An 8,527-nucleotide genomic window follows, 5' to 3' on the forward strand; every position below is an offset into this window, starting at 1 on the left:
CCTGGGTAGAGACTTTACATAATATCACATCAAATACAGCAAAGGTAATCTATTCCTGGGTAGAGAATTTACATAATATCACATCAAATACAGCAAAGGTACTCTATTCCTGGGTAGAGAATTTACATACTATCACTTCAAATACAGCAAAGGTAATCTATTCCTGGGTAGAGACTTTACATAATATCACATCAAAAACAGCAAAGGTAATCTATTCCTGGGTAGAGAATTTACATAATATCACATCAAATACAGCAAAGGTACTCTATTCATGGGTAGAGAATTTACATAATATCACTTCAAATACAGCAAAGGTAATCTATTCCTGGGTAGAGACTTTACATAATATCACATCAAAAACAGCAAAGGTAATCTATTCCTGGGTAGAGACTTTTCATAATATCATATCAAATACAACAGAGGTAATCTATTCCTGGGTAGAGGCTTTATAAATATCACATCAAATACAGCAAAGGTAATCTATTCCTGGGTAGAGAATTTACATAATATCACATCAAATACAGCAAAGGTAATCTATTCCTGGGTAGAGAATTTACAAAATATCACATCAAATACAGCAAAGGTAATTTATTCTTGGGTAGAGACTTTACATAATATCACATCAAATACAGCAAAGGTAATCTATTCCTGGGTAGAGACTTTACATAATATCGCATCAAATACAGCAAAGGTAATCTATTCCTGGGTAGAGAATTTACATAATATCGCATCAAATACAGCAAAGGTAATCTATTCCTGGGTAGAGACTTTACATAATATCGCATCAAATACAGCAAAGGTAATCTATTCCTGGGTAGAGACTTTGCATAATACCGCATCAAAAACAGCAAAGGTAATCTAATCCTGGGTAGAGACTTTACATAATATCACATCAAATACAGCAAAGGTAATCTATTCCTGGGTAGAGAATTTACATAATATCACATCAAATACAGCACAGGTACTCTATTCCTGGGTAGAGAATTTACATAATATCACTTCAAATACAGCAAAGGTAATCTATTCCTGGGTAGAGACTTTACATAATATCACATCAAAAACAGCAAAGGTAATCTATTCCTGGGTAGAGAATTTACATAATATCACATCAAATACAGCAAAGGTACTCTATTCCTGGGTAGAGAATTTACATAATATCACTTCAAATACAGCAAAGGTAATCTATTCCTGGGTAGAGACTTTACATAATATCACATCAAAAACAGCAAAGGTAATCTATTCCTGGGTAGAGACTTTTCATAATATCATATCAAATACAACAGAGGTAATCTATTCCTGGGTAGAGGCTTTATAAATATCACATCAAATACAGCAAAGGTAATCTATTCCTGGGTAGAGAATTTACATAATATCACATCAAATACAGCAAAGGTAATCTATTCCTGGGTAGAGAATTTACAAAATATCACATCAAATACAGCAAAGGTAATTTATTCTTGGGTAGAGACTTTACATAATATCACATCAAATACAGCAAAGGTAATCTATTCCTGGGAAGAGACTTTACATAATATCGCATCAAATACAGCAAAGGTAATCTATTCCTGGGTAGAGAATTTACATAATATCGCATCAAATACAGCAAAGGTAATCTATTCCTGGGTAGAGACTTTACATAATATCACATCAAATACAGCAAAGGTAATCTATTCCTGGGTAGATACTTTGTATAATACCGCATCAAAAACAGCAAAGGTAATCTAATCCTGGGTAGAGACTTTACATAATATCACATCAAATACAGCAAAGGTAATCTATTCCTTGGTAGAGACTTTACATAATATCTCAACAAATACAGCAAAGGTAGTCTATTCCTGGGTAGAGACTTTACGTAATATCACATTAAATACAGCATTGTATGCCAACAATAATTAGCAAAACACAGAAGAGAATATTTGTGAATACATAACTTTTCCTTTATTAGTAAAGTTGCATATATATTATGTATATAACATTATCACCGTTATATCGAAATAAAATACTCAACATGTCTGATCCCGAAAATCGGTTAAAAGTGCAATAATGTACATGATGTACTCAAATTCGCTTAAAAGTGCAATAATGTACATGATGTATTCCAATTCGTTTAAAAGTGCAATAATGTACATGATGTATTCAAATTCACCTTAAATAAAACTGAGAATTGAAACGGGAATGTGTCAAAGAGACAACAACCCGACCAAAGAGCATAATACAGCCCAACGCCACCAATGGGTCTTCAACACAGCGAGAAAATCCCGCACCTGGAGGCGGGCTTCAGCTAGCTCCTATAGAAACATGTGGGATAGTTCAGCGAAAATGGACGTCACATTAAATTCCGAAACAAATAAATGAACCAAAATTTAAAAAACATACGAGACTAACAAAGTCCAGACGCTCCTGACTTGGGACAGGCGCAAAAATGCGGCGGGGTTAAACATGTTTTGTAAGATCTTAACCCTCCCCCTATAACTCTAGCAAATGTAGAATAAACAAACACACAGAAATACGCATAGTGAACTCAGTTGAAAAGAAGTCCATGTTCAATATTGGGTTAGGTAACAGAAGAAACTAAGCAAAATGACAATGATAAATAAATTAACAAAGGACCACTAGCAGTTACTGACATGCCAGCTCCAGACCTTAATTAAACTGATTAAAAGATTATGTCTTCATCATATGAAAAGTACAATTTAAAGTGCATCATCTGAAAATTGACCGCACTATTTAACAGGATTTTTTTTCCCCGTTATTCTTTGATAACTATATTCTATAATGCTATAATTTACGTGCAGCCGGTTGTACGAACGTGTCATAAGTCTAATGAGTCATTAAGTCTTCATTAGCCTAATGCATCATAAAGGCTTAATGAAGACTTAATGGCCCATTAGGCTAATGCCACGTTCGTACAACCGGTTGGTGGTATTATTTTAGTCACGTTAACCAGATAATGGAATAACAATTGTATTCTTTGGGTGATTTATCACCCTCATTGACAATGCTGTTTTCTTGAGAATAAAAGAATAAATGATAAAGCCAGATTTCTGCATGTCAACGAAAATGTCGTTGAAATACAGTTCTTTTTTATATATATACGGATTTCATCATCAAGGTGAACACATAAAAACTGAAATGAAAATAATTTCCATTATCATGATTATATACCATTTAAATATAAATTAAATTATTTTTAAATGTGAATAATCTATCTCGCCCACTGAATACATCTCGTCAACTTAAAATTTGAAAATCATTAGTACACCATGAATATTTATCACTACGACATATCTATAATTCAGAACTCACATAAATGTTCATCAGAAGCAAAAGACAAAATATTATAACTATATAATGTGACTTTGAAACATAATTATCCAAGGGCCTTTTTCCCATCGATCTGCAGTTCGAATACACTGTATAATAATATTACTTCAAGTTATAACTCCTCTCTGTATATCATCACTATTTATGAAATAATACAAATATGTGGTATGATTGTCAATGATGCAACTTCCATCAGAGACCAACTGAAGTAGAGGGTTAGCAACTGTAGGTTTTATATATCAGATTCTTTAAATGACTCTTTTATCAAGTAACAAGGGATCGTGTAGAGTGTCAAAAATGTCGATGTACCCCATTGCCACAAAATCTATTATCTCTTTATGTTTACATTTTCAAGTTTGAAAATCTTTTATGCCGTGTGGATAAATATCGTAACCAAGGTGTGTTGTGGTAAAATATGTATGTTCACCTTTTTAAAGTCATTTCTTATATGAAAAAGAACTCTTTCGTCAAAAAAGAGAGAGGTTTGAATTTAATTTAAAATTTTTAAACGTCTGACAAAAAACAATAGCAAAAACTACGAAAACATCATATGAATTGCCGATTTAAATCGTTCTTCCTCATAACATGGTTTTAGCAGTTTGTGTGCACCCCTCTAGTACTGAAGTCCATCTAGTGTGAACAACTTTATGTCACCGTTTTGCATTCAATAACGAGCTAAACCCATTCCGCATGGAAAGCATTAAAAAAACATCGAAATGATAATATTTTAAAACAGTTTATACGAGAAAATCCAATGACCTAATTTATGATGAATTAATAAAGGGAAAACAAACATGTAAGACATTATACAACGCCAACCACTGTATTACAGGTTCCTTATTACTTGAGACAGGCATATACAAAATGAGGAGGCGTTAAACATGCGCTCAATCCTTTTCACAACATGGGACAGTGGTGCAACAACACAACATAAAATCAGTATGAAAAGGCTGGACTTATTGGCATTAAGACCTCTAAAAAAATAACAACAACAAAAATACAAAAAAAGGAGAGAGAAAAGACCTGAGAGTACTCGAAATTACTGAAAGTAAGTTCAATTCCTAGAAATTTCTAATAAATAAATTAGCCCAAACCGAAAAGATTAGGTTTAAGACGACATACACATTTTGAGAATAACATGACCTTGTGTAATGCCAAAATATAAGTATCAACAGGAATTAGTACCATAAGTATAAAACTAAGAAGATGTGGTATGATTGCCAATGAAACAAATCTCCACAAGAGACCAAATGACACAGAAATTAACAACTATATGTCACAGTACGGCCGTCAACAATGAACAAAGCCCATACCGCATGGTCAGCTATAAATACTGTATACATAGAAACTATTTCGAAAAAGAATGGATTTCCCCAAAAACTCAATCATCAATATGTGGACTAATCATGGAGAATCTCGTCTTGTATATTATATAATTGTATTCGATATCGGTTTTTTCATGAACATTTTGGTCATTTATATAACAACAATACTACGGCTACGCTACGTTTTTTAAACTTTATTTGCAGAAAGTTTTAAAAGTTGGAGTTGTTGATATCAACACAAACAGAAAGCAAGTAACATGTAAAATTCGATTTTATGCGAACAAATTGTTACTGAGGCATAAGAATTGGTATAATGACTATTTTGCATTTATCATCTTATCGAAATGTCTGGAGTCAAATTCAGTCAATTGGCTGCTATGTAAATAAACAAAGTACTCAAAATGCTGCTATATGTACTTCATGATGTCTTTTACCCTGTTTGTCTTATATTTGAAATCATTTTACATTCAAATCTATAACCATTAGGACGAAAAATATACTTCATTAGATTCTCATCCGACTCGAATTATTTTCTCCACAATTATATGATTACAAATATTCACATATACGAGCTTTTCAAGTTTGCACCGACTATAAATAACGAAACACATCATTGGAATGTCACTTTTAAGTTTCTTCATTTTTTTATCCGCTTGCAACATAGTTTTAAACGGGATATTTTAAGGAAACCGTCCATCCGTTCGTCCGTAACTCACTTGTAGACACAAGACAGCTGGTGTTTTACCACACTTGGTATAAAAATTCAGTATATGTATAGAGAGAGCTTATGGCCAATCAATTTTTAAGGACAAAGTTCAATAATACACGTATATTTTTTGTAGGCTGCGCAAATCGATAAACTTGAACTTTATTATTCTTGGCATGGGCATTATAATGTCATACACACACTGGTGATTATAGACAACGCTTGAAATATTTGATTCTTAGAATGTGGGTTTTTGGAGAAAATCAGATGTAATCAAATCGCCCAACTGTCGTAACACCATGCATGGTGGGCTGGAGGTAAATAACAATTGCACAAGTAATGATAATGCAGGGTACAAATGTGACAGTTTTTCTTAAACTTTCAAATCAAAGGATACATGTATAAAATTTATCATACACAACAATTATAAAAACTGATTCTTATTTATTCCATAAGATAATAGGTTGAAATAAGTGGAAAAGAAAAATGTAAACAAATATTAAAATCTAAAATTTTGAAAAGTCAAATAATTTAGAGTTGTCTCCCCTTAACCATAAATTTGCTTGAAACACTGCATGTAAAATATAAGAGAAGATACCGTGTAAAATTAGCTAACTTGTTCATAACATTTTAATGATAGCATTGCGTGAAAATTCTATACTTGCAAGTAGAAGCTGCGAAGTAGGTGGCATTTTTTTTTTTTTTTAAATTGATTGTCACCAAATTTCTGTTCGATTTTCCCTCAGCGACTATTCGAACAAAGAGGATAAATGTCAGCCTATGTGATCAATATAGCCTCAAAATGTCAATTACAAAAACTTTCGAAAGTGTTCAATGAAGATAAATACCCATCTACAAAATTATTGGTAAAACTTTACAATAATGATATTCAACAGTAACATACAAACAAACAAACAAATTAAAACATGAAATATTTCAATATGCCATAACGTAACTTCCGTTGGATTTATGGTCTGCTGAATTCAAATAACAACAAACACAAGTTATGATGATGCAGGCACACAAGTTATTATTAAAATTTCGAATCAATAGGTACATGCATAAAATTTATCAATTATCATATACTACAATTGTAACTACCAATTGTTATTTATAATTTACAATATTTTTAGTACAATCTCAATGCAACCCACAATATCATAGTTTGTAATAAATTAAAAAAGACTAATGTTAGCAAATACTGAAATTTAAATTTTGAAAAGTCAAACCATTCAGAGTTATCTTAACTATACAGATTTTTGTTCCCTTTTTTAATGTTCCCTTTTTGAACGGTGATGTTCCTTTGGCACCATCTTACGGTGTTTATATATTCCAACTCGTTTCCATTCGTTTGATGTGTTTGAGGACTTTCCGTTTTTAATTTTACTTGGAGTTCGCTATTTTTGTAATTTTGCCTTTTCTCTATGTCCGTGTCTGTAGAGATATTTTGTATTTCAATGAACGTAATCTATGTATTGCTGGTATATGGGCGTTTTTCATAAAATGTCCACTTTCTCTGTCCAGGGATTAAAATGGGATAAAATCATATATATATATATATGTTTGTCTCAGTCTATAAATTGCACTTAATTAAAGACAACTACAACACTTTTTGTCTCCTTTGTGGTAAAGAATTTCTGAAAATATCAGACCAAAGGGCTCAAAAACAGCAAAAACGCTCTGTTCACATTTGAAAGTTTATTCAAATTAAGTTTCATACTCTTAACCTATTTTGTTTGCTTTTTTTCCAATGTTTTGTCATAGAACCACATCTGAACTTTGCAAAAAGTATTCAAATATTAGATAAGTTCAAATAGATTTGTGCCAGTAACTTTTTAAGTGGCGTCCATGAAAAAAATGTCCACTTCGCAACGGCAACAAACAATTAGCAAAATTATAATCATTCTTTATTCAAATTGTAGTCTTTCCTTTTACTTGCCACTAATACAACTTTTTTTAGTAAAACGGCTGTCATTATTGGATGCTGATGATATAGTTCGTCTGCATTGTATCAATTGCCAGTCCTATTCATAGCGTACTTTTTATTTGTCCACTTTGCAACGTCTTTTTTTAAGAAATGTTGACCTCAAATCTTAAAAAACGAGGAGTTTATGAAATAAAATGTATTATCTAAGACAATCATCATAAAAATTTGTATCTTAGAAACCGCGTGTAACAACAATGGCTGCTAACATGTAAATACGTGCACTGCACAACGGTCCACTTCGCAACATTTTGTTTCGAATTGGACACATTCCGTTTCATTGGGGATATATATATCGTTTCGCAGTGGACATTTGTGAATATTTTAAAAACGGCTTGTAATATTTTCTAGTAGCTAAAATTGCAAATCAAATAGTTGAACCGTATAAAATCATTTATTTAGTCAGATATCTTTGAATTCTATATTTTACCATGATAGTAAAGCCTTAAAACATCGTTGTGAAGAAGACATCTTAATAGACCATAGATATAGGAAAATGTGGTATGAGTGCCAATGAGACAACTCTCCATCCAAGTAACAATTTATAAAAGTAAACCATTATAGGTCAAGGTACGGCCTTCAACACGGAGCATTGGCTCACACCGAACAGCAAGCATGTTCACTTTGACAGACTTGTAGTCAAACTTAACATTCAGTTTGAGGTTGCATAACTTGTATTTAGTTTATACTGATGTTAAAGTATTGACATGTACAATTAAATCACTTATTTCTCTTTTTTTTTGTCATTTTCCAGTTGTCAAAAATGGACATTTTTTAAAAAAAAGACCCATATAATTACTTCAAGGATTTCGTTAACACAAATTACTTAAAATCTTCACTAAATTCTTTCATTGATTCACAGATATAGTTTAGAAGTTGGCTGTACCTGTAAACAATTTATTACAAACAGGATAGCACATCCTAATTTGTACGCGTACGGTGATGTTGTTTACAGAGTCCGAAAATTTAGATATGATCCTGGTAAACTTATCAATCCCTTTGAAAATTCTTTTTCTAAAAGGTTTCCAATTCAACACTGTTATTAGATCTTTGAAAATTGTTCTTATCTCTATAAATATTGATTATGATTTTGTTATCAATTAATTAAATACTAATGTTATACACATACATGACATATGTACCCATTGGAATTTTAGTCTTAAATACAATATTTTGTTGAAAAAGTTT

The sequence above is a fragment of the Mytilus californianus genome, unplaced genomic scaffold, assembly GCF_021869535.1.
Source record: "Mytilus californianus isolate M0D057914Y unplaced genomic scaffold, xbMytCali1.0.p SCAF_7, whole genome shotgun sequence".
NCBI lineage: Eukaryota > Metazoa > Mollusca > Bivalvia > Mytilida > Mytilidae > Mytilus > Mytilus californianus.